General features: G+C 35.1%; 1 non-coding gene across 1 annotated transcript; it reads right to left on the reverse strand.

The window, feature by feature from the left end:
- Nucleotides 1-10,887: 10,887 nt before the first annotated feature.
- On the reverse strand, nucleotides 10,888-10,991 carry LOC112774599 (small nucleolar RNA R71). Its single transcript, XR_003189079.1, has one exon. It is a non-coding gene; the product is annotated as a small nucleolar RNA R71 (small nucleolar RNA).
- Between the last annotated feature and the right edge of the window lie 16,954 nt (nucleotides 10,992-27,945).

The following is a 27,945-nucleotide window of genomic DNA, read 5'->3' on the forward strand; positions in this document are numbered from 1 at the left end:
GCCGTGTCCGGCCGTGTCTGGGCCGTGTCCGGCTTGTTTTTTTGTTTTTTTGGACAGGACACGTTTGGACACGGGAGACACGCGTGTCGGACGAGTGTCTCCGTGCGTCGTGTCCAAAATGTGTCTGACACGCCGACACGGCAATTAAACAAAGTGTCCGTGCTTCATAGATATTGATTAATATATATTCTTGTTATGAATAAAATATTAGATATTTATTATTTGATTATCATTTCATTTGTTCATCGTAGAATATTTTGATATTGGGTAGGTGTGTTTTGATATTTTGAATTTAATTCATACAGAGTACTTAGCTTGTACACTTAGTAGCTAAAGTAAGGTAACTGTCATAGTTAGTAATGAACAACCGCTTTGTACCATAAGAACACAAATTCGATTTTTGCTGATAATTTGATGGCTATTACAGATGATAATATCTTTTTATATAAAGTGTTATTTTTATCTCTAATATTTGATCAAATTTTAATTTAACTTCTAATATTTTAAATATTTTATTTGTTTTAAAAAATTTTGAACATTTTATTTTTATTTCAAAAAATTTTAAGCAAATTTAATATTGTTCTACCGTTAAATTTGATATGAACAATTAACATATTAAAGAGACAATAATATTTAATTTATATACATAAATAAAATCAATCTATTAATGGTCACCAACGTAAAAATATTGCTTTTAATTATAGAGTGTTGATAATTGATTATTAGGATTTAAAACTTTTTTATAAGAATAATGAGATCGAAAAAAAAAAAATTACAAAAAAACTTTGGTTGTATTTCTCTATGAGCAATGCTAGGGGCAGCAACTTTAGTATTTTGTAACCATCAATTGGTAATCAATAGTGTTTTTAATGGTGTGAGATTAAATCCAATTGTGAGAAATCACTCACTTTTCTTTTGATGGTTAAGTGCTGGCTAGAAAACACAAAAGTTGCTGGTCCCCTAGACTTTTTCATTCTCTAATACAGAAGAAAGATCGATATGACTTAACAATTACATTATTAACGTCTATATAACTCACTTTATTAACTATTCGTGTCAAATTTAATTGCGTAATAATATTAAACTTCTTTAAATTTTTTTAGGATAGAAATAAAATATTTGAAACATTACAAACTAAATTAGAATCTAATCTAAATATTAAAGATTAAAATAATATTTTATTCAAATTTTTATTTATAAAATATGAGAATTTATTGCTGAAACTGAAATATACATTGATTTTAGTAAATAATAATCACTATCAAACTACCTACGTACCTAACCTTTTTGAAAAGAAGAAATAAAAAAGGAAGATGATATGGTACACTTTATTTAGCAAAACTCGGAAAACATTTTATTTAACAAAATAGACATTTGCGGTTGTGTTCACAACTACCAAACTGACAAAACATTTCACAGGTTGAGTGAGTGCAATTGCAATTTGCAAACCGTTTATTTGGAACCATAAAACCGTTCACACACACCTATCTGCATGCGTCATCCCTATAACATACACACATATGGGGCTATTTTTTTTTTATGAAGGATTTCTTAAAAAAATATTAGACTTTTTTGGGATATTACTAGAATATAGAGTGACTTTAAAACTGATATTAATCGCCGGATGCAATTTATAATTTTTTAAAAAATATAAAAAAAAAAAATCACACGGTGTGATTTTAAATTTTTTAAAAAATAAAAAAAAAAATCTCATAGTACGCTTTCTATTTTTTAAAATTAAAATTGCATGGTGCGATTTTTATGTATTCTTAGATAGTAATTAATCGTTCCCAACAATTTCTAAAGACTTGTAATTTCTTATCATTTGTGTGTAATATGTTAGGAAATTATTTTAATTTTTTAATTTGTTTGTGGGCAATATATATATTAATTGTAATCATAAATTATACTATTTTAAATTAAATGATTTATATAATGGTGATCTCATTTATTGTTATAAATGCTAAATTGAATAAGTCATTATTATTTTTTATTTGGAATTAAATGAGAATAAAACCAGATATTATCTTTTGTCCTTTAGATAATTATCTTTTTGGATTTTAGATATATTATATTTTGGGCTTTAGATACTATTTTATTTGAGTTTTAGGGTTTAATGGGTGCCATGCTCAAATATAAATAGATTTTCAGGGTTTCGGTCCCCAATATACCAAAGCTGACTTTGTTGTTCTTTCCCCATCAGAAGAGTCACAATTCAGCCGCCTAGGAATACAGAAGGCTTTGGTTGAGGAAGATCGAAAGAATCACAAGATTCAAACTCTCCCATCAATTTCTGACTCTTATGCGTAAAAGTACGCTTCCGCATTATGATATATTTTTGGTGATTTAATATGGATGATCTGAATTAATAAAATTATTTATTCTAACAAGTGGTATCAGAGCCATTTATAATTGAATCATTGAAAATATTAAATTTTAATCTCATTGAATCAATATATATTTGCGTGGTTACTCTCCTTTTGGATCAACTTAATTTTATGGATCCGATCAGTTTATTATTTGTTTAATGTGCATACATGGACTCTGAGTGCTTTCATAAAGATATAGATATTTTTTTATTGTTTGTTCATGGATTCGTTTTTTTTTTATATAAAAAAGAAAACAATTGATAATAAGTTGCTAAATATATTGAATTTGGTTTTGATCGAAAACTAACCTCTTTGAATTTAATGTGAATTTAAGTTTTATACATATATAACTTCTATACGTGCATATGTATAAAGTTAAAGAATATTAAGGATTAAGTTTTTTTTTTATTATTATTGTTTTTTGGTGTTATACATATTTATTTTATGGAAAATTTAATTTTTTTATGATATATTGTGAATTTAATTTTGTTTCACAATAATATTAGCAATTTTCATATTTAAATATGTATATAACTAAGGAGGTCACATAATATTATATAGTTATTTTATATTGTGTCCTATAATTCTATGCTATTTAAGTATTTTAATTTTGTTATATAAAGTATTTTTTTATTGTTACATAAGGAAATTAATAACAATTTGGATTATTATACCCATCTATCATAAAGATTTGGTTTTGGAATAAATTAATTGAACATTATGCTGCCAAAGTAGTCTCTTTTGTGAAAATTAATTTATTCAAAACATTAGGAATATGATGATATGTAATTCATGCAAATATTGGTCAGCCCAAAGGAAGGTCTATATTTGGCCGAATTACGTACACATATTGATGGTAAATATATGTTTGGGTAGCTAATTAAGAATAAAGTAATGGTTATTATTTATGCGGACAATAATCGGCCCAAAGGAAGTTTATTGTTTGGCAAAATAATAAGCATGGCACACTTTTATTTATTTTCTATTAATTATGCGATCAATAATCGACCCAAAGGAAGGTTATTGCTTGACCAATTAATAGAAAATATATGCGGTAACAAATAGGTTGCGAAGTTTAAGTCTCCATGTGCGCATTAAGTCGGTCCAAAGAAAGGCTTCATGTGTGACAGGAATTTTGACAATATTTGATTACTGCAATGAGAGTATCACTTATAGTTAATTTTTCTATCCAAAAATTGAAAATTAATGTTGTTCTAGATATCTCAATATGGATTTTTTTCCATTATTTAACAAATGTTTACTGCATGTTTATTTGTTCTAATCCAGAAACTATGGCTTTAGCTACCAATGTTTCTGCACAAATCAGTAGTATTCCTATGCTGAATGGTTCAAACTTTAAAGTTTGGAAGGATACCGTGGAGATCGTCCTCGGTTGTATGGATCTAGATATAGCTCTTTGAGAGGAGAAATCCACTTCCACTCCGAAAAATCTCAACGAGGTTAAAATAGAGAAGTGGGAGAGATCCAATCGAATGAGCATTATGATCATGAAATGCTCAATTTCTGAGGCGTTTCGGAGCTCAATTACTGAGGATAAAGATGCCAAACTAAGAATAAAAAGACGGAGGCAAGTAGTCTTTTGAACAAACTTGTCTCCATGAGGTATAAAGGTAAAGGGAACATTAGGGAGTACATTATGAAAATGTCTCATCTTTCTTCAAAATTGAAAGCACTAAAGTTAGAGTTGTCTGAAGATTTACTCGTGCATTTCATTTTGATTTCCCTTCCTGGACACTTTGGGCAATTCAAAGTGAGTTATAACACTCTGAAGGACACTTGGTCCTTAAATGAGCTTATATCTCACTGTGTGCAAGAAGAAGAGAGGCTACAGCAAGATAAGACTGAAAGTGCTCTCATGACTTCATCTTCTCAGTATAAAAGAAAGTGTGATACTACTGCGGATATGCCTTCTCAGCAAGAAAAGGCTAAGAAACAGGATCAAGTTTTAACCTGTTTCTTCTATAAGAAGGGGGGACACATGAAGAAGGATTGTACCAAATATACCACTTGGCGTGTAAAGAAGGATATAATTCTTACTTTCGTTTGTTCTGAGGCTAGTTTAAGTTATGCACCTGTTGATACTTCGTGGGTAGATTCTGCTGCTACTACTTGTGTAAGTATTACTATGCAGGGTTGCCTGTGGAGCCGACCGCCAAATGATACTGAAAGATACATCTTTGTGGCAGACGGCAATATAGTTGCAGTCGAAGCTATATGAACCTTTAGATTATGTTCCATGAGTGGATTTTACTTGGATTTATTAGAGACATTTTATGTACCGTCATTTAGACGAAATTTGGTTTCTGTTTCTCGTTTGGACAAATCAGGTTATTTTTGTTCATTCAGAAATAATAAAGTCGGTCTCTTTTATAATTCGAATAATATTTGCTCTGGTCATTTGGTGGATAATCTATATAGCCTTGTTTTGAATTCCTATAATAATGAAATACTGCAAACAGGTACAAAATAAAACTAAATGAGAATTTGGCATCATTATGGCACAAACGTCTAGGTCACATCTCTAAACAGAGAATTCAGAGGCTCGTGTCGGATGAAATTCTTGGACCCCTAATTTTTACGGACTTTGAAGTCTGCATTTAGTGCATAAAGGGAAAAAGAACAAATGAAAGGAAATTAGGTGTCGAGAGAGCTAAAGATGTCTTAGAACTGATACATACCGATATATGTGGCCCAATCCCTACTGTCTCTTGGAATGGACAACAGTACTTTATTACGTTCATAGATAATTATTCTCGTTACGGGTATCTATATTTAATTCATGAAAAGTCCCAAGCCTTGGATGTTTTCATGTCATTTAAAGCTAAAGTTGAACTTCAATTTGGAAAGAAAATTAAACCTGTCAAATTTGATCGTGGTGGTGAATACTACAGAAGATATGACGGTTCAGGTGAGCAACATCCCGGGCCTTTTGCTCTTTTCCTAGAGGAGTGTGGTATTGTTCCGCAATACACCATGCCAGGCAAACCTAGCATGAATGGTGTTGCAGAGCGAAGGAACCGAACTCTTAAGGACATGGTAAGAAGTATGATTTGTCATTCTTCCTTACCTGAATCACTCTGGAGAAAAGCCTTAAAGACCGCAGTGTAAATCCTTAATAGGGTGCCAAGCAAAGCAGTTAACAAAACTCCATATGGAATTTGGCTGGGAAAAGGCCCAGTATAAAGCATTTGCATATTTGGGGATGTCCAGGTGAGGTGCGACCTTATAGGCCGCATAAAAAAAAATTGGACTCAAGGACAATTAGTTTCTGCTTTGTTGGTTACGCTAAGCACTCATGGGTACAAGTTTTACAATCCTGCATTAAGGTCTATTTTGAAATGGGAAATGCGAGATTTCTTGAGGATGTTGAGTTTGGGGGGGGGGAAGGAAATATTAGAAATGTTGCTTTTGATGAGGATTCTGTAACTGACAATGATCAGGTCTTTGTATCTATTGTTGTTCAAGACACAGTTATAGTACAAGAGTACAATGAGAATTCTACTATAGATCCAGTTACAGTACAAGAGAACAATGAGAATATCGTTGTTGCTCAAGATACTACTACAGCACAGGAAAATAATGAGAATTGTAACACCTTAATATTCAAATCCTTATGCTCGAGTCATAAGTCAATAATATTACGGTGGTATGACTCTCAGGTGGATTTTTAATATATAAATATAGGTAATTTCGAAAAGAGTATTAATCGAGAAGCCTGAAAAGAGTAGAAATAAAATCGCGAAGACGTATCACTCACGTTTCGACAACAAAAGATAAACCGTGAAGCCGAAAACGATATACGGACAAGGCGTAGAGGAGATTAAGAGATAGATAACAGATAGATATATATAACATAAGTAAATAGCCACTAGTCGCGACCCGCGAAGTTTAGGCCGGCTAGGGTACAGTATGAAAGTAGATGACAACAGTATATCCTAATCTCTCCCAAAGGAAACATAAGAGCCTCTATAGGCAAGTTCCAAAAAAGTTCAATACATAATATAATCTTTTCAAAACATAGGTGGAGAGATTCTAATCAAACACAAAGTAGAGAAAATAAAGATCTTCGCCGTCTCTCAGACGACCCACAACTCACTTCTGAGCACCTGGACCTGTATCTGAAAAACAAGAGATATATACGGAATGAAAACCCCGGGCCCATGGGTTCCCAGTACGGTAAAAGTGCCAAATAAATACAATGCACTGCAATAAAAACTCACCAAGCATCCTAAACTCCTTTTCACCAAGTATCCAGCCTAGATTCTCACTAATCTATAAATAGGCATCTGTCGTAAAGGAATACTAAATCTAGATCACATCTCATATGACTCCCAACTCGCTGACTCTCCCACGAATCAGATTTCAGAATCATAAACAAAGCCATCATCAGTCGTGCTGTCTCAGCAATTCTATATCAATATATCATGCCCTCCCTGGAACTAGTGAAACCACATCACTGCGTCTACCCAGGGAGCTCAAATCATCTCAACTAATGATCACCATCATCATGCAATCGCATCATCAATTCATCTCATCAAGAACAGCCCTCAACCTCCACCGACACCAACATGAGGGGCCTCTCAGTTGTACAAACACAAGCAATACAGGCAAGTAATACACAATTAGGGTACAAGTAGAACAAGTAGCACATAATCAGGTAACTTAGCATATATAATGTAGAAATCCAAAACAAATAGGCAAACCCAAACAATTCAAACATATGCAAATGATGAATGCCTGCCCTATGGCTGATGATATCATCTGTCGGTTATCAAGCCAACCCGACATGTCCGGTAGCTAACCCGGGCACAGTCTCTCTGTTGCGTATTAATATCATTAGAGGGAATATGTGCCCTGTCACCATTAGAGGGTATCTGCGCCCTGTCGCCATTAGAGGGTATCTGCGCCCTGTCGCCATTAGAGGGTATCGGTGCCCTGTCACCCTTACAACCAGAGAGAAAACACAAGCATGCTTACATTCAACATTTTTCATCATTATTCATTTATCATATTCGTTAATTTATCATATATGCCTTTATACTCAGCCATAATCCATAATGGCTTTGCCGTAACTCGGCAATAACTCAGCCACCCGGCTCACAGTTCAATCCAGAACTAGCCAATTTATCAACATGGCTCTGCCGTATCCGACAAGAACTCAGCCATCCGGCTCATGGTCCAATCAAGAACCAACCATTTATCAATAAATATAGCCCTTCGGCTCATGGCATATGATGCCAAGGCATCATAGGCTAGTTTCACTAGCATGTTTCTGTTAGTTTTAGTTGTTTTATGCATTTTCTTGAGCTTAAAGTAACCAAAAATGGTTAAATGAAGAACAAAGTAATGAACCATCCAAACAATATGATTTTGATGCAATTTCCATGAGTTTTAGTTATATTACTTAAATGCTATGAATGAAAGATTTCTCATGAAATTTTGCAAGACTTTGATGCAATTGTTTGGATGATTTCAGGGAAGAAGAGGCTAAGCAAGGAAGCAACAAAATCAATAAAGGAAGCTTGAATATCACATGTGGAGTTTAAGTTCCAGTTTAAGCCTAAACTGGAGCTTAAACGCCAAAATCATGAAGGATAAGAAATGCTGGGATTGAAGTTTAACCTCCAGTTTGACCTCAAACTGGAGGTTAAACGCCAGAATGAAAAGCCTCACTTAAGGAGCATTCCACGTTTAACCTCCAGTTTGACCTCAAACTGGAGGTTAAACGCCAGAATGAGTATGCCACCCAGGGAGGAGTTCCACGTTTAACCTCCAGTTTGACCTCAAACTGGAGGTTAAACGCCAGAACCAGGAAGAGTACCAGGGGCCATTCCACGTTTAAGCTCCAGTTTGACTCAAACTGGAGCTTAAACGTGTTCGATAGTTTTTTCACTCCAGGGTTGCTCTCTCCATCTCCACGTTTAACCTCCAGTTTGACCCCAAACTGGAGGTTAAACGTGTTCGACACCTCCAGGGCCACCATTCCAAGCTTCCACGTTTAACCTCCAGTTTGACCTCAAACTGGAGGTTAAACGTGTTCGACTTCCAGTATGCCTCCACCCTTTTCCACGTTTAACCTCCAGTTTGACCTCAAACTGGAGGTTAAACGTGTTCGACCTCCAGGGCTGCCCTTCCTATCTCCACGTTTAAGCTTCAGTTTAACCTTAAACTGAAGCTTAAACGTGTTCGACTACATGACTCTCCAGGGCTACCTTCTTCCATTTCCACGTTTAAGCTTCAGTTTAACCTTAACTGAAGCTTAAACGTGCTTCTACAAATGGCCTCACTGGAAGTGTCTGGCGTTTAAGTTGTAGTTTAAGCTTAAACTACAACTTAAACGCCACTCTTGAATAGGGTTTCTGGGCCAAAAATATTGTGATTTAAGTTAGTCTTTGAGCACAATTATTAACTTAAACTTACTTTGGTATGAAACCCAATTGAATATCATGGTTTATGGGATTGGGCCTGAGGGATTGATGAGTTTGAAATCTCATTTATTGAGTCATGTGCCATTATTTGATTATCACTAAGTTGGCTCAATAAATGTTACAGGATTTGGATCAACAACCTCATCAAGATTATGGATCATAAACCCAGGGCAAAAGGAAAGCAAGGAGAGGCCTCAAAGCCCAAGAAGCACAACTGAAGCTCAATATAGAAAGTGTATAAATAGGATAGAAGTTAAGTTAGAGGGGATTGGACTTTCATTTTTTTAGCTAGTTTCTTTTTCTTTGTAATTGAATTCAGAGCTATGATTCACTAAACCCCCTTTCATTGGGTTAGGGAGCTCTATTGTAATTCAATGAATCAATAATAGTTTATCTTCTTCTTCAATCTTTTCTCTTGAATTTTGTTAGAAAGCTTCTCGATCTAATTCCATTGAGTAGTTGTCTTGGGAAAGAGATTACTCATACTTGGAATCCTTCGGAGCCTTGGGAAAGGAATGGAGGATTCATGCTAGAGAAGCTTTCTCACAGTGGATTGGATTGGGGTTTGGATGGATATTGTGACATGTAATCCTACCAAATTGTGGTTCATGAAATTGTGTGGTATAATCAGTGATCAAGCATCATCTCTTCTTATGAACATTTAAACCAAGGGATTGGGAATTTGTTTGTTTTTAGAGAGCATTGGTGAGCCAAGGAATTGGGATCCAATCATATAAGATTGCCAAGCAAAATTCAATGAATGCATTGGTTGAGGAAGAGATTTACATGTTTTGATTCGGAGATTTCAATATCTCCTAAACCCAATGAATTCCCCATTTCTGATTTCCACTTTCTCTTTACATTCTGCAATTCAATTCTTGCAATCATCCCCATTCCCTTTTAATTTCAGCAATTTACATTCTGCTCTTTAATTCATGCAATTTAAGATTCAGCCATTTAATTTTCTTGTCATTTACTTTTCCCGCCAATTTCACATTCCGCAATTCTCATCTCAAATCTTGATTCCGCTCAACTAGAACACACTTCTAATCCGAATTGCTCACTCAACCAATCCTTGTGGGATTCGACCTCACTCTATTGTGAGTTTTTACTTGACGACGATAACCGGTGCACTTGCCGGAAGGAATTTTGCCGATCGTGCAATTTCCTAAATCGTAGCATAACACGTTTATGCGCATCAAGTTTATGGCGCCGTTGCCGGGGATTGGTTTTCGATTGACAATTCTCAAATTGGAAGCTAACTAGATTGAGCAATTTTCTCTTGCTTTGTTAATTCTGTTCTAAATACTTGTTGAATTTTAATTTCTGCACTTGGTTACATGCTTTCCTTCTTTATGCCTTTAAATTCATGCAACTAACTCACTGACTCACTAACTGTTTGAATTAATTCCTCAATTGAGCTAACCATACTCTTCCATTAACCAAGAGTATTTTACTTGTTTGTGTTTGAGCTGTGTTCTTGTATGACAGGTAGGAGAGGAGAGACATCAACTCCTCCATATACCGAACCGGAAAGGACCCTTCATAGACTTAGAAGGGAAGCAAGAGGGAAGAGAGTAGTGGGAGAAGAGGAATCTGAAGGAGAATCTGAGGACAATTTTGAGGAAGCTCTAGATCTCAACATGGATAGAGAAGTTCACAACCATGAGAGAGCTGATGGAAACAATGCCATTCCCGAGAGGAGGGTTCTTAGTTCATACATAAACCCAACCTCTGGGAATTGTGGTAGTAGCATCCAGAAACCACCCATTCAGGCCAACAATTTTGAGCTCAAGCCACAGCTAATATCATTGGTGGAAAATCATTGTTCCTTTGGAGGAAGTGCTAATGAAGACCCAAACCAACATCTCACAAAATTCCTGAGAATTTGTGACACTGTGAAGTCCAATGGAGTCCAGGAAGATGCCTATAAACTGCTCTTGTTCCCATTTTCACTTAGGGACAAGGCAGCTAAGTGGCTGGAATCATTCCCAAGGGGGAGTCTAACCACATGGGATGAGGTGGAAGGCAAGTTTCTGGCACGTTTCTACCCTCCACAAAAGGTCAATAGGCTTCGATCTGAGGTCCAAACTTTTAGACAACAAGATGGTGAAACTCTCTACGAGGCATGGGAGAGATTCAAGGACTTGACAAGGAAATGCCCACCAAACATGTTCCATGATTGGGTGCAATTGCACATCTTCTATGATGGACTCTCTTATGAATCAAGGAAGGCTGTAGACCATTCATCAGGAGGTTCATTGAACAAGAAAAAGACCGTGGAAGAAGCCATTGAAGTGATCGAGACAGTGGCTGAGAATGAGTACTACTATGCATCAGAAAGGCACAACACTAAGGGAGTCATGGAGCTGAACCATGTTGATACAATTCTAGCCCAAAACAAGGTGTTTGCTAAGCAACTAGCAGAGCTCACCAGGCAATTAGAAACAAAGCAAGTGGCTGCAATATACACACAAGATCAAGGGGAAATAGGCATTGAAGGAGGTGATTGGGATGAGGTTAACTATGTGGGAAACCAACAAAGGCAATCATATGATCCACACTCCAACACTTACAACCCAGGCTGGAGAAACCACCCAAACTTTGGGTGGGGAAACCAACAAACCCAACCACAAAATCACAAACCTTACAACCACAACCAACAAAACAATTCCACATACCAAAACTCCAACCAAAGATCATACCAAGCCACACAAAGCACTTACCCCCAATCATCATATCATGGCCAAAATAATCAACATACCCAACCTAATCCGAACCAACAATTTCAAGATCAATTAAACCGGATGGAAGGAATGATGGCAACCATGAGCCAAGACATAATTGAATTGAAGAGCTTCAGGGATGATGTGAGAACTACCTTAAGAAACCATGGTGAAAAACTCAAAAGGTTGGAATCTCAAGTAGGAGAGCTATCTCAACAGGCACCCAAATCAACTGCAGTGTTCCCTAGTGACACAGAAAAGAATCCTAAGGGGGAACAAAAGAGAGTAAGATGGGAAGAGTGCAAGGCCATCACCATATTGAAGGAAGTCTCAGAAGAAGGAGGAATCAGGTCCTCACAGCAGGAACCAGAAATCTTGAAAGAAGATATGGAAGAAGTTAAGCAGGAAAGTGGAACTGAGCAAGCCAAGGATCCGCAAAAAGGCATGATGGAAGTATACCAACCAAAAGCACCATTTCCTGAGAGGTTAGGAGGAGGTGAAAAAAGGAAAACCTATTCAAGGTTTCTAGAGACATTTAATTCTCTGCATGTCAATATTCCCTTTCTTGAGATTCTTCATCAAATGCCCACACACATCAAGTATTTAAAGGAATTGTTAAGCAAGAAAAGAGTTTTGAAGGGAGGACAAACGGTAACAATGAACAAAGAATGCAGTGCTCTCATCAAGAAGGACACACTCTCTAAGAAAACGGACCCAGGAAGTTTTCATATCCCTTGCATCATAGGGGAATCAAAAATTGACAGAGGATTCTGTGATCTAGGAGCTAGCATAAATGTGATGCCTCTAACTCTTATGAAGAGGCTACAACTGAACGAGGTGAGATCCACTGATGTAATCATACAACTGGCTGACAAAACTCAGAAGCAAGCTGAAGGGGTAGTTGAAAATGTGCTGGTGAAAGTAGGGGATTATATTTCCCCACAGACTTTGTCATTGTGGACATGGAGGAAAGCTATTTACACCCTATCATTCTGGGCAGACCATTTCTAGCCACTACTAGAGCGCTCATAGATGTAGAACAAGGAGAACTAATTCTGAGAATACATGATGAACAGCTCATTTTCAAAGTCTTCAAACCTGCATCTGAGCCTGAACCAGAATCTGAAAAGCCTAAAGATGATAGTAGCCATCCGTGTTTGGAGGAAAGTAATCCAGCAGCTGAGACTCTAAAACAGTCATTGGAAGGCAAACAAGAGTTGCAAGAGTTAGAGCCACAAGAATCAGTGGAAACAGATCAGAAGGATCCTCCTGACATAAAGGTCAATGAAGAAATCCTCAAGAGAAAGGGAAGAGTGATAGGGAGATTGCCAAGAGGATGGAGAAACAAGAAAATTCCCACTGAAGGTTTTTCTCCGGGAGATAAAGTGATCTCAAGTCATTATCTGCCAATCCCACCTGGCCTCAAGACCATTCCTTCCCAGCTCCCTCAAGTGTTCACAATCAAGAAAGTTCTTTCTATGGAACATTTAGAGGTCATGAATGAATCAAGAGGGGACGTTTTCATAGTGAGAGGAGAGGACGTCAAACACTACAATCCACCCTAACAAGGGACAACCGTCAAGCTAGTGACGTTAAAGAAGCGCTTCATGGGAGGCAACCCATTTTTTTTTAGTATCCTTAATCTTTAGTGCTTTGCTTTACATCTAATAAAGTATGGTTTCTTATGCATGAACTTGAATCCTCAGGACAACTATTGATTAAGTGCACTAAACCGTGCATGTAAATTACAATTGGTCTCTAAGTTTGGTGTGCCTGATGGCACTCCCAAATCTTACTCAAATTGAATTCCATCTTTCATTCAAGGTGCACAACCAAACATTAAGTTTGGTGTTCTTTTTGAACACAGTTTATGAAAAGCAAGAAGTTCCTCTGGATTTCAAAATTCATGACAAGTATACCATTCATATGTTTTAATGCTTTAGTTTCAATTACTTAGGGTAGTCACTTTGTTTAGAATCAAAGAGCCAAGGTGACTATGATTTATTAGAAATATGCACACTCATTAAGGACAACCAATATGGATTTCATGTCATCAGGAGACTTAACCAAAAACTAAGTTTGGTGTCCAAATAATAAGTGTGCATTCATGTAGAAGTCACGGCTATAAGCTCATAAAGACAAGCATTGATTTACATGTGCAAATACTATTCATAATTCACATGGACCGAAAAATGATAGCAAATTTGTTTGTTTGTGCAGGTACAAAAGAAAAGACAAAAATGGAGGAAAAAGACAAAGGGAGGTACGTGCTTGGTCAAAAAGAAAATTCACAAATCTTTGAAACTAACACATGGGAAAAGGAAGTTCTGCAAGAAAAGAAAGCTACATGTACAACCTAATGCAGCCAGAATACTTCCAAGAAAATGAAAAGCCAATCGTCCTTATCTACAATTCATATATTTACCATCAAGCCACCCTTCACAAACCACCCTAGCCGTTCATTTTTCACTCATGGGCACTATAAAGAACCACTTGGGGAACGAGTCCCACACCATCAATCCTCCTTCATACACTTTTTCCTTCATCATAGCATAACCATCTCTTGCCGAAAACAATCTCACCACACCTCCAACAACACTTCTTGCTTCACCTTGTCAACTTTAGTTGTCACTTACCAAAATGGCAGCTTCATCTAGCCACAAAAGAAGAAAAGACAAGCAGCCAATGGAGGAAAACAGGGGATTCGATGCATGGAGATACAGATCAGTGTTCCATGAGATTCAAGCCGAATGGATGAGACCTAAAACGGTACTAGCTGAGGTCCCCTTTGAACTTGAAAAGGATGAGTTCCCAGGTGTTTGGGAAAAAATCAAAAAGAGGAAGTGGGAGCTCCTAACTAAGCCAATCACTAGAATCAACATCAACTTGGTGAAGGAGTTTTATGCAAATGCAGTAAGGGAGGATCAAACCAAGAACCCCACATACAAAAGCTATGTGAGAGGGGTGGAAGTTGACTTCAGTCCCAAAGCAATCATGAAAACTCTTGGCCTGAAAAACATACATTTCAGCCAAGCAAGTTATGAAGAAAGGATGAGAGGAGAACCTGACTATACAACTATTGCTGAAGACCTTTGTGCCATCAGAGCTGAATGGGTGAGAAAAACAAGAGGGGCTCCAAGAGTCTTGAGAAGAGGAGACCTAACACCTGAAGCTAAAGGGTGGTATGCAATAGTTAGGAGATCCATCCTACCCACTGCAAACTCTTCAGAAATAGTCCCTAAAAGAGCCATCTTGCTACATTGCATTATGGTTGGAGGAGAGATCAAAGTTCATAAACTCATTGCTGAACAGATACAAGAGTTTAGTGAGAAAAGTGACCCGGAATCCTGGCTTCATTTCCCTAGCACCATCATTAGACTATGCATCGATGCCCAAGTACCACTTGAGGATGAAAGACCTAATTGGCTATATCCTGGGCTGGCCATAACTGCACACAGAATGACTCTTGGCCCAACTCCTCCAAGACATACAAGAAGAAGAAATGAAGAAGGGCAACAAGTGGAAGCCGAGCAAGAAGCAGGACAAGAAAGACAGGAAGGAGAAGACAGAGAAGAAGAGCAAGAAGAGCAAGCAACTCCTGAAAGAAGACAACGAATTCCCAGAGACTCCATGGATATGAGCAGAATGCAGGAAATCATGGAAGGAATGTCTCAACAATACATGAGGTCTCAGGAAAGACAAGAAGACTTTCATCTAAAAATGATGGATATGCAAAGGAACTTTGAATCAAGATTCTTTGATCTGCAAAGGGAACAAAATCTACACTTACAGGAATCCTTCAGCCACATATGCCAACACCAAGATGCCAATGTCTTGGCAATCAAGGAAGCCACTACTTTACAGAATGCAAGATACTCAGTCCAAGCTGACTACAACATCAGTTCGCAAATCAAGCTTAACTACATAGGGGAACATCTACACAAGATGGACCCAGCATTCCCAGCTTATGATGAGTATTTCAAAGGGAGGAAAGAAGGAGAAATAAACAAGGCAATGATCCTTGAAAAAGGAGTGGAAGAAACGATGAAAAAGGCTGGATTCTGGAAAAAGCTCATAAGAAAAGACAAAGGAAGCACAAGTGGTCAAAAAGAGGCAGGAAGCAAGAAGAAGCAGGATCCCAAGAATTAAGAAGAACCAAGCAATAAATAAGAGGTGGTCTCGTTCCTTAACAATCAAATGATAATTGGTGAATTGTCTTTATGAACGTGTTTTCATCATAAGTCATTTAAGTGTTAGGTGGAATCTTTTTTTTATGAGTCGTTTTTTTTTTAGTATGTGTGTTTGTTAATTGCTTTGAATAAAGTGAATGCTTAGATGTTTGGATATAACTTCACCTTCTTAAACAAGTGCCTGCCATGCTTGTTCTGTTTCCAAAAATAAAAGAAAAGCTTGAACAAAAGTAACTTGGCTAAATTAGTGACAAATCAAGTAGAATTAAGTGGTGGTATGCATGCTTGATTGTTTAGTCACATCACTAAAATTAGAGTGTAGAATTATCATTTTTTATGTAGAAGTAAAAATTGTCTATGGATCTTGATGAATAAATGTCTTTGGCCATGAAAAAAAAAAAAAAAGAAAGAAAAAGGAAAAGAAAAAGCCACGGAAAAAGGCAACCAAAAAGCAAAAAATTGAGAAAATAAGCTAGGCACCAATGGTTTGAACTTCTGAGACAAATGCCTGTGGTGTTTATGTATTAAGGATATGCTTGGATGAATAGGTTCTGAGGAGTGTTTCAACACTTGGTAACTTGGGTTAACTAACCCGGGATTATCAACCAAAAGTCCATTATCAAGAGCCACCTCAATACAAAACATTTAGTCACACAAAGAGGTGCTGGGCACCAATGTCTCAAGAAGAAATGTGAACTAAAATGCCTAAAGTGGATATGTGTAGTGCACTGATAAGAAAAAGAAAATGCCAAAGGCTTGTGCAACACATGACACTAAGCAAACAAGGAGCAAAAGAAGCTCTAAGAAAAGGAAAAGAAAAACAAAAGAAAAGTGCCAAAGACATAAGAATAACAGGAGGCCATAGCAATTTTTGATGGATGCAATGAAAAAGTGATAATCCTACCTGATAAGTATGAAAAAGTGATGCTGCAACTTTCTACATAGAACCCTTCTGATGAACTTCAAATGCTTGCTAATATAGCCAATGTAATTACTTTCTGTTCATACTTTCTTCTCAAATAACTCAGGACTTGCTTAGGGACAAGCAAGTATTAAGTTTGGTGTTGTGATGCCAAGGCATCATAGGCTAGTTTCACTAGCATGTTTCTGTTAGTTTTAGTTGTTTTATGCATTTTCTTGAGCTTAAAGTAACCAAAAATGGTTAAATGAAGAACAAAGTAATGAACCATCCAAACAATATGATTTTGATGCAATTTCCATGAGTTTTAGTTATATTACTTAAATGCTATGAATGAAAGATTTCTCATGAAATTTTGCAAGACTTTGATGCAATTGTTTGGATGATTTCAGGGAAGAAGAGGCTAAGCAAGGAAGCAACAAAATCAATAAAGGAAGCTTGAATATCACATGTGGAGTTTAAGTTCCAGTTTAAGCCTAAACTGGAGCTTAAACGCCAAAATCATGAAGGATAAGAAATGCTGGGATTGAAGTTTAACCTCCAGTTTGACCTCAAACTGGAGGTTAAACGCCAGAATGAAAAGCCTCACTTAAGGAGCATTCCACGTTTAACCTCCAGTTTGACCTCAAACTGGAGGTTAAACGCCAGAATGAGTATGCCACCCAGGGAGGAGTTCCACGTTTAACCTCCAGTTTGACCTCAAACTGGAGGTTAAACGCCAGAACCAGGAAGAGTACCAGGGGCCATTCCACGTTTAAGCTCCAGTTTGACTCAAACTGGAGCTTAAACGTGTTCGATAGTTTTTTCACTCCAGGGTTGCTCTCTCCATCTCCACGTTTAACCTCCAGTTTGACCCCAAACTGGAGGTTAAACGTGTTCGACACCTCCAGGGCCACCATTCCAAGCTTCCACGTTTAACCTCCAGTTTGACCTCAAACTGGAGGTTAAACGTGTTCGACTTCCAGTATGCCTCCACCCTTTTCCACGTTTAACCTCCAGTTTGACCTCAAACTGGAGGTTAAACGTGTTCGACCTCCAGGGCTGCCCTTCCTATCTCCACGTTTAAGCTTCAGTTTAACCTTAAACTGAAGCTTAAACGTGTTCGACTACATGACTCTCCAGGGCTACCTTCTTCCATTTCCACGTTTAAGCTTCAGTTTAACCTTAACTGAAGCTTAAACGTGCTTCTACAAATGGCCTCACTGGAAGTGTCTGGCGTTTAAGTTGTAGTTTAAGCTTAAACTACAACTTAAACGCCACTCTTGAATAGGGTTTCTGGGCCAAAAATATTGTGATTTAAGTTAGTCTTTGAGCACAATTATTAACTTAAACTTACTTTGGTATGAAACCCAATTGAATATCATGGTTTATGGGATTGGGCCTGAGGGATTGATGAGTTTGAAATCTCATTTATTGAGTCATGTGCCATTATTTGATTATCACTAAGTTGGCTCAATAAATGTTACAGGATTTGGATCAACAACCTCATCAAGATTATGGATCATAAACCCAGGGCAAAAGGAAAGCAAGGAGAGGCCTCAAAGCCCAAGAAGCACAACTGAAGCTCAATATAGAAAGTGTATAAATAGGATAGAAGTTAAGTTAGAGGGGATTGGACTTTCATTTTTTTAGCTAGTTTCTTTTTCTTTGTAATTGAATTCAGAGCTATGATTCACTAAACCCCCTTTCATTGGGTTAGGGAGCTCTATTGTAATTCAATGAATCAATAATAGTTTATCTTCTTCTTCAATCTTTTCTCTTGAATTTTGTTAGAAAGCTTCTCGATCTAATTCCATTGAGTAGTTGTCTTGGGAAAGAGATTACTCATACTTGGAATCCTTCGGAGCCTTGGGAAAGGAATGGAGGATTCATGCTAGAGAAGCTTTCTCACAGTGGATTGGATTGGGGTTTGGATGGATATTGTGACATGTAATCCTACCAAATTGTGGTTCATGAAATTGTGTGGTATAATCAGTGATCAAGCATCATCTCTTCTTATGAACATTTAAACCAAGGGATTGGGAATTTGTTTGTTTTTAGAGAGCATTGGTGAGCCAAGGAATTGGGATCCAATCATATAAGATTGCCAAGCAAAATTCAATGAATGCATTGGTTGAGGAAGAGATTTACATGTTTTGATTCGGAGATTTCAATATCTCCTAAACCCAATGAATTCCCCATTTCTGATTTCCACTTTCTCTTTACATTCTGCAATTCAATTCTTGCAATCATCCCCATTCCCTTTTAATTTCAGCAATTTACATTCTGCTCTTTAATTCATGCAATTTAAGATTCAGCCATTTAATTTTCTTGTCATTTACTTTTCCCGCCAATTTTACATTCCGCAATTCTCATCTCAAATCTTGATTCCGCTCAACTAGAACACACTTCTAATCCGAATTGCTCACTCAACCAATCCTTGTGGGATTCGACCTCACTCTATTGTGAGTTTTTACTTGACGACGATAACCGGTGCACTTGCCAGAAGGAATTTTGCCGATCGTGCAATTTCCTAAATCGTAGCATAACACGTTTATGCGCATCAGCATACATGGTACTTCCACCGCCATCCTCCATATCTCATATAATCATATCTGATCATCATTGATCATAACCTTTTCCCTTGCTTCACTCGCAAGTTACCACATCCTCTAGCTCCTTCCTCATTGCTAGGCATACCATAATGATTTGATACATAAGGGGTGAGATCGGAGGCTTAAAAGTATGAGGTTTGGCTTTAAAAACTCAAAAATCAACTTTGGCATGAAAACAAGGCCACGCGTACGCGCACTCCACGCGCACGCGTGGATGGCCAAAAACTCATCGACGCGCAAGCGTCATACGCGCGGGTTGAAAAATATCCAAACGGCGCACAAGCGTCAGCCACGCGTACGCGTGGGTGCTCTTGCGCCCAGGCACAAAACTGGCACGACCCTGGCACAACTCTCTGGAAAATAGCTGGGCATTTGGTACAGCGCATCGACGCACCCGCGCACACCACGCGCACGCGTGGATGGTGCTTTCTGGATGAACGGCGTGCACGCGCCAGGTGCGCCTACGCGCGTAGGGTCGTTCTGCTAAAAATTTTCTAAGTTAAAAGCTGCAGAATTTACAGATTCAACCCCCAATCTTCCGACGGACATAACTCTCTCATTTTAAATCGTTTTTCACCCGTCCTTCGAACGGCATGGACATCCCGGATCCAATTTCATTTCTAAATAGATTTGGCAGAAAACAGAGATCCGTAGTCCAGGTTATGTCCCGTCAAAGTATGCCCCAAAACCATGTTTCCATACAAAACCACAAAGTGCCATTTTCAAAACAAGCCATTTTCAACTCTTTTCAAAATCAATCAAAACATGCCAATTTCAGCCTTTTCTTTGAAATCAATCAAAATATACCAAAATCAACATCAAGCCTCCTCAACTCACACGTTGACACTTTCTCAAACTCAAACACATTTACATATCATATACTCTTTCTCATGCCAAATTTCAACAACACTATTTCCAATCAACCATCATTATACATAATCAATATCGTACTCACTATCACGTAGCTTTACCCACAAATCAACCTTAATCATTCCTCAAGCATATATCACGACAAACATATCTCTAATGCATCATCATACCATCAAGGCATCAATAATCATAATCACATATATGACCATATAATATATCTCAACCAAAACCAAACATACTTCATCTATATAATTGCACCCAAATTTACCAAATCCCACACCTCAACTCCTCAAACCTTATTATTCAATAACCAACCCAATCATTCATATATTCATTATCTGAAATTCATCCAATCACTTGTGTCATCATACAATGCACACATCAACTTACCTTTCTCACCTTTTTTCGGCCTCCGGTCCAAAATCCACGGCCTCCGGCCCAATATCATAATTTAAATGCATAAACCACAAATCAATACTCATTACCCAGTACATCAAATTCTCAATACACCAAGCATATAAGGCCACACAATTCTCAACCCAAATCATTAATTCACATTACATACCAACTATGCATATTAGCACCAACCATTTACACAATCCAAACTTAATCCTAGGGGCATCTAGCCTAGGAATTCTCATCACAACACACGGTACTTAAATGAAACTTAAACCGTACCTCTTGTAGCCAAACCAATTGAGCCTCTTCTTTGGAAGTCTTCACCAACCTTAGCTCCAAGCCTCACCAAAGCTCCTCAAGCAATACCAATCTCCCAATTGTGCACCAACATCACCAAATACACTAATATAACCAATATCACATACATACATCAACCTAGGGCTCATAAAAATGACAAGTCACAAGGGTTTGAGCACTTCTTACCTCAGCCCATATGAAGTAGGGATAGAACCCACTTAGAATCCATGTTGGAGTATCCCTAAACACCCAAAATCACAAGATTTCAACACTAATTACCCAAAAACGTGTAACAGTGGGGAATTTCGAAAACTGGGCAGAGATGAATGGAATACTCACCACAAAACTTAGATAGAATTGTAGAGGATGAGAAGAGTGACGCGTGGCCGCAAATGGCTCGTCAATCGGAGCTCCGTAGCTCAAGTTATGGTGGTTTGAAGATCAAAGAGAGTTAGGTTTTCTCTCTTCTCTTCTCTCTTCCCAATTTCAGCGCCCAACACCCCTTCTTTAGGGCAAAATGAGCTGAAATACTCATAACTAATGTTTATATATGTTGGGTCTTGGGCCCACTTAGGCCCGGTTCACTTATTTTTGCCCATTGGCCCAATTTTGGGCCAAAACCTTTAAGATTAGCGCTCTAAATCGCACTTTAAATATTTCTACCTTCCCTAATTATAGTTCCTCATTTATTAATCTTATTTACCCATAATCAATTTCCTCAGCTGTAGTACCAGACAGATCTCAGCCGGTACTGCTGGTCAAAATTCCACTGCGCGCTTTTACGTAGAAAACTATGTTTTCCGACTCGAAAAAATTCACTAAATCCAAATATCATATTTGAATTATCAAATTCCAATTGCCAAATCTTCCAACCATATTCGCTCTTATTTAACTTATTATTTAATTAATTTCGGTTAGACCGGGTATTACAAGAATCCTCCTCAATCCCAATCTATACAACAAGCTTAACAAACTCAAGAAGTGTCATTAAGGAGATCTAATAGAGAAAGGAGAAATTCCATCTATGGTCTCAAACAAGCTTTCCGTCAATGGTATCACAAGTTTATCAAGTTATTACCTCATATGGTTTTGAGGTAAATATTATAGAAAAATGTGTATACTGCAAATTCAGTAGGAGTAAATACTTTTTTTTGTCTTATATGTTGATGACATTCTACTTGCCAGTAGTGATATAGGCTTGTTGCATGAAACTAAAAAATTTCTATCGAACAAATTCGAAATGAAAGATCTTAGTGATGCCTCCTTTGTATTAGGAATCGAGATACTAAGAGATCGCTATCAAGGTATTCTTGGATTATCACAAAAGAACTATATCGACAAGATTTTAAGTAGATATGGCATGGAAAGTTATAGACCAATGGACACACCTGTAGCTAAAGGAGACAAGTTAAGTCTCAAAACAATGCCCTAAAAATGATCTTGAGAGGACAGCAATGCATGATAAACCTTATGCATTAGCACTAAGGAGCTTAATGTATGCTCAAGTCTACACACGTCCCGATATATCATTTATAGTGGGAGTGTTGGGTAGATACTTGAGCAATCCGGGTAGGGATAATTGGATAGCTATTAAACGCATAATGCGTTATTTAAAGAGAACAAAGGACTACATGCTTATTTATCGAAGATCAGAAAATTTGGAGATCATTAGGTACTCTGTTTCTGATTTCATGGCATATGGTTGCGAAACTTTGTCACTGAGCTTCGTATAGTAGATGACATTGAAAGGTCATTAAAGATATTTTGTGATAATAAGTCAGCAGTACTATACTCTAACAACAATAAGATCTTGACAAAATCGAAGCATACAGACATCAAGTTCTTAGTTGTCAAGGAGAAAGATTAAGAAAAATAGATTTCCATAGGACATATAGGAACAGAGTATATGCTAACAGACTCAATAACCAAGGAATTGATCCCTAAAGTCTTTCATGAGCACACTGCTCGGATAGGTGTCAATATTTGTGATGCCTTGGTTTAGTGGGAGTTTATTTTATGCTATATGTCCTATGACAGATATTGAGTTATTTTTTTGCAAAATTAAGTTGATGGTTTATTTCATGTTATGTGAAATGTTCATTTTGCAATATTTATATTGTGTTTGATCTCAATAAAATTTTAAAGTTGGACCAACTGGAAATAGACATGCATGAGATCACTTGGCATGTAATTTCTATATTACTCATCCAAAATTTATCTATGTCGTTAAGTATATTAGGATGGTGATTATCGTGGTTTAGTCACGACATTTAATGTGATAAAAGCTGCGGTAGTTCTATATCTAATGTATGAGACGGACCAGATTGTTAAAGTAATGAGAGAAATAGCATTCAAATGCGCGCATAAAGCTTATAAGATGTGATTATGTCAAGAAAGAATATATGTATAGCCCAAGTAGGAGATTGTTAGGAAATTATTTTAATTTTCTAATTTGTTTGTGGGCAATACATATATTAATTGTAATCACAAATTATGCTATTTCAAATTAAATGACTTATATAATGGTGATCTCATTTATTGTTATAAATGCTAAATTGAATAAGTCATTATTACTTTTGATTTGGAATTAAATGAGAATAAAACCAGATATTAGCTTTTGTCCCTTAGATAATTATCTTTTTGGATTTTAGATATATTATCTTTTGTTCTTTAGGTACTATTTTATTTGGGCTTTAGGGTTTAATGGGTGCCATGCTCAAATATAAATAAACCTTCAGGGTTTCGGTCCCCAATATACCAAAGCCGCCTTTGTTGCTCTTTTCCCATCAGAAGAGTCACAATTCAGCCGCCTAGGAATACAGAAGGCTTTGGTTGAGGAAGATCGAAAGAACCACAAGATTCAAACTCTCTCATCAATTTCTGACTCTTATGAGTAAAGGTACGCTTCCGCATTATGATATATTTTTGGTGATTTAATATGGATGATTTGGATTAATAAAATTATTTATTTCAATATAATATACCTTTCTACCTCAATATGTACATAATTTACCGTTTCTCGTATCTCATTAAAATTAAAATTAAATTATTCTGTTAGTTCTTATAATTTTACCAAATTTATAATTGGATTTCTATATTTTTTTCCTTTAAATTAGGTCCCTAAATCATTTTAGTTTTTTTAATTAATTAGGTATCTATTGGCAGCAGAGATTAACAAAATGTTTATAAATTATGAATTTACTATTATATTTATTCCTTTCACTTTACATAATCCTTTTACTACTTGCCTAAATCGAATACAAAGTGAGTGGATGAGTTGAGTTTCACCAACGACACAATGCGAAAAAAGGAGAAAGGATAGAGGGAAGGATGCTTTGCCTAAATGTGAGAAATAGGAGGGAGAGAGGAAAGGCTATTTTGTGATTCTAAACAAATAAAGCGAGTTATGTATGGTATCTTTAATTTGGAAATGTAATATTCTATTAACCCAAATATTTTTGTTACAGTGGAGACCTAATTAAGAAAATTTAAAATAGTTTAGAAATTTAATTAAAAAAAATTATAGAATTTAAATTTAATGAAATTAAACTATAAGAACTAATAAAGTAATTAAATCTAAAATTAATTTGTCACATATTTGTATTTTGTTTAATTTTTTTTATTTTAATTTAACGACTTAAAATAATTTTTGTAAATAATAGTGAATATGATTTAAATTAATTCTTTAATATATGTTAAATTATGAAAATATTTGGAAACTATAGTCTTGATTTAGATTGGCTCATTTAAGTGAAAAAATATTTTTTATAAAAAATAAAGTATTTTATTAATTTTTAAACATGTTTAAATACATCTTTTAAAAAATATATTTTTATTAAAAAAGTAAATTATTTGTTTTTTTTTTAAAAAAAAGCAAAAGTAAAAAACGCTTTCAATATTTGAAATTCTTTTCAAAAAAATTATCCAAATGTAAAATGATTTTTATCTATTGAAAAAAAATAAAAAATATAAATATTTTTAAAAAGAAATAATTTTTTTTACTTTTTAATATATTTATTTCTTATTTTATATTCCTTAATTATTTTTAAAATAAATAAATAATTTAATAAACATAAAATTATAAATATTATATATATAATTATAAATATTAAATTAAATAAGATAATTTTGTGTTATTATCTTCTAGCATTACTCTTAAATTATTTTCCATTAACAGACTATTTTGAGTCACGTTTGTCACTATACATGAGAGATTGAAAGTATTTTAAATCATTGAAGTATCACGCGAGTAACGTATAGGGATTAACATAAAATACGCGTAAGATTGTCTTGTTTTGGAGGTAAGATATAAGAATTAATAAGCAGGTGTAATTCAATTTCCAAAAAAAAAAAAGTAATTCAAAAAATAAAAGTTATTTAATACTTAAAAAATATCATGATCATATAATCAAGTGTTCTATAACTTCTAATATATATACTCCCTAACCCTTAAAACTAAATATTTCAAGTGTAGAACTACATATACTTATGCAAATAATCCAACTAATAAATAAATAATATATTCTTAAAGCACATATTATCGATGAGAGATTGGCAAATTTGGTAGATATTCTTTAACTAAAAGTTCTGGGTTTAAATTTTGAGAAAGGAAAACAAAAATCTTCAGTTGAAAAATTTATACTCCCTAAATAAAATCTCAAATAAATTGGGTTAGAGTAACCAAATTCTTACTAATAGGACTTAGATACATTAATAAACAAAAAGTGTAATGTCTTAAAAAATAATAAACCACATATACAATAATATCTCTCTCTCTCTCTTCAGTTTTTCAATTTTCTTGAAACTTTTGGCTGCTTGCTAATTGGACTAGTTCAGTTTGGTAGTCATATAAAGTCATTAATGGTAAGTAGAACCATACTAACTCAGGAAAAAAAATGATGTCAAGATTAGGTACTCAATACGGCAATAACCCTTCAAAAGCCTTGTAATGTTAGCTTCCCTAACAAAGACTTATTAATTAGTCGCAAATGCTAAATATATTTTACTTTTGCATTGTTTTCTGAGTGTCATTTTCATATATGGGTAGACTTATTGGACTGGTGTGTGTACAAGATTGCATGGCGGGCATAGTTCTTGACATATACATAAATATTAATTGGAAATTGTTTTGTAATGAATCTGAGCTCATTATTATTTAATCATATTTTTAAAGAAATATTAGGGGCAATGTTTTTTAAAATCAATATTAGCCACCATTTGAGAAATACTTTATTCTTATACTATTAGAATTTAACATTTAGAGTTTTAAATTTAAAATTTATTATTTGTGATATAGAGTATTGGCCAAGTCTTAACAAAAAATGATAAATTATATTTGATGGTATAATTTTTTTTTATTCAAATGGCACTGATGAGGACAGGTAACTAAATCATAAGAGTTGAAGTTTTTGTTATTATTATCAGTGTCTTTGACCGCAAGCACACTGCATGAAACTTACAACATTTCCAGTTGCTGTAATATCTAAATTAATTTATAATTTAAAATACAAGCAAGTGAGATAAGAATATTTGACAGTTAGTGAATATAAAATCTAATTGAGTATATTGTCTCTCTTACATCATTAAAAAATGTTTTATGTTTGCGGAATAAATATTCCGTAATTAAAAGTTTTGGTTTGGCCCCACTAGTAGAAGAGGAACGGGATTGATCTAGATATATTGTTAATATAAAAATGTGTGTATATAATAGAATTTAATTATATAATATTATATGCAAAACTTTTGAAGTAATAGAAATAAAAGAAAAATTATTTTTTACGCAACCAGGGGTCATGACTTTTTTTTCTTGTTTTGAAATGAATACTAATGTTTATTTCCCTTAAATACTACATAAAATACATGTCCCTGAATTTGAAAAGTAATTCAATATATAACAAAATGAAACAAAAAGTTATTAAAAGTAATCTTTATTAGCTTTCTTTTCATTTTTCATTTTTAATAATGGAAATACTCCAATTTGAGACCTTTTAAGGGAGAGAATATAACTAAAGAAAAGTTTAGGGGTAAGTAATTTTTGTGTTTTTTAGCTAATCCTTAATCATCAAAACAAAAGTGAATGATCTTTTACCATTAGATGTAATCTCACAACATTAAAAATATTATTAATGGCCAATTAATAATTACAAAATACCAAAATTATTAGTCCCTAGCATTCCTCATATACTAATTCCAGTTGGCTAAAAGTTCATCGTCGGCAAAATTAATACTCTATATATACGTTATTCTTTGTATTTGGGTGCTTTGTAAAAAGAATGTAAATTTGGTTGGGCATGGAAATCAGATATTTCCTGTGTTATCCGTCAAAATCTTAAACAACGTTTAAAAAAGTCATAAACTATTTTTTTTAAAAAATTTAAATTTTTATTTAAAAATTTAAACTGATAGAATAAGACGTACGGATAAAATTTGAGTCAAGATAAATTGAAAGTGAATAATGTAGAGAAATTGAATTAGAAGACAACGAAGAAATGAAATGTGAATTGAATGATTATGAATGAAAGGGGTTGGTTTATAGAAAGTATATTCTCTTATATACTATGTCTAAACACTTTTTTTTTTTTTTAAATAATAGACAAGCTATTAGCCTTTTCGAAAATATGTTTAACAAGATTCTAACTTTTTTCTTTTCTAATGAAAGTACTATTATCATTAGTATCTATAATATTTTCTTTCTTAATTTAACGGTACTTTTAGAATAGGGGTGATAAATGAATCGAAATTTATTGGATTAGTTCACATAATTTACTAAAAAAGGTGAACTGGACTAAAAATTTAAGACAACTATAATAAAAGAGAGTGTCTAACATGCACCGCCTAATCTACAGATTCTGGCGGGTTTCATCAAAAGAACAGGGTGGAATTGCTTAACGTACTTTTGGCTTTAAGATAATATTTGAATTTGGAATGTTACTTTTATGTTTGTATTTGGAATGTTTGTTCATTTTATTTTAAATTATAATTTGGATTATATTTGATTGATTAGAGACTTGGACATGTTTAAATATATGTGAAATTATAATTTTTTTTAATATTTAATGGTTTAATAATATTTAAAAAAAAAAGACTTGCCAACCCGTCAATCCGCTGTTAGACGAGACAGAGTAGAAATTTG

The sequence above is a fragment of the Arachis hypogaea genome, chromosome 18 (assembly GCF_003086295.3).
Source record: "Arachis hypogaea cultivar Tifrunner chromosome 18, arahy.Tifrunner.gnm2.J5K5, whole genome shotgun sequence".
NCBI lineage: Eukaryota > Viridiplantae > Streptophyta > Magnoliopsida > Fabales > Fabaceae > Arachis > Arachis hypogaea.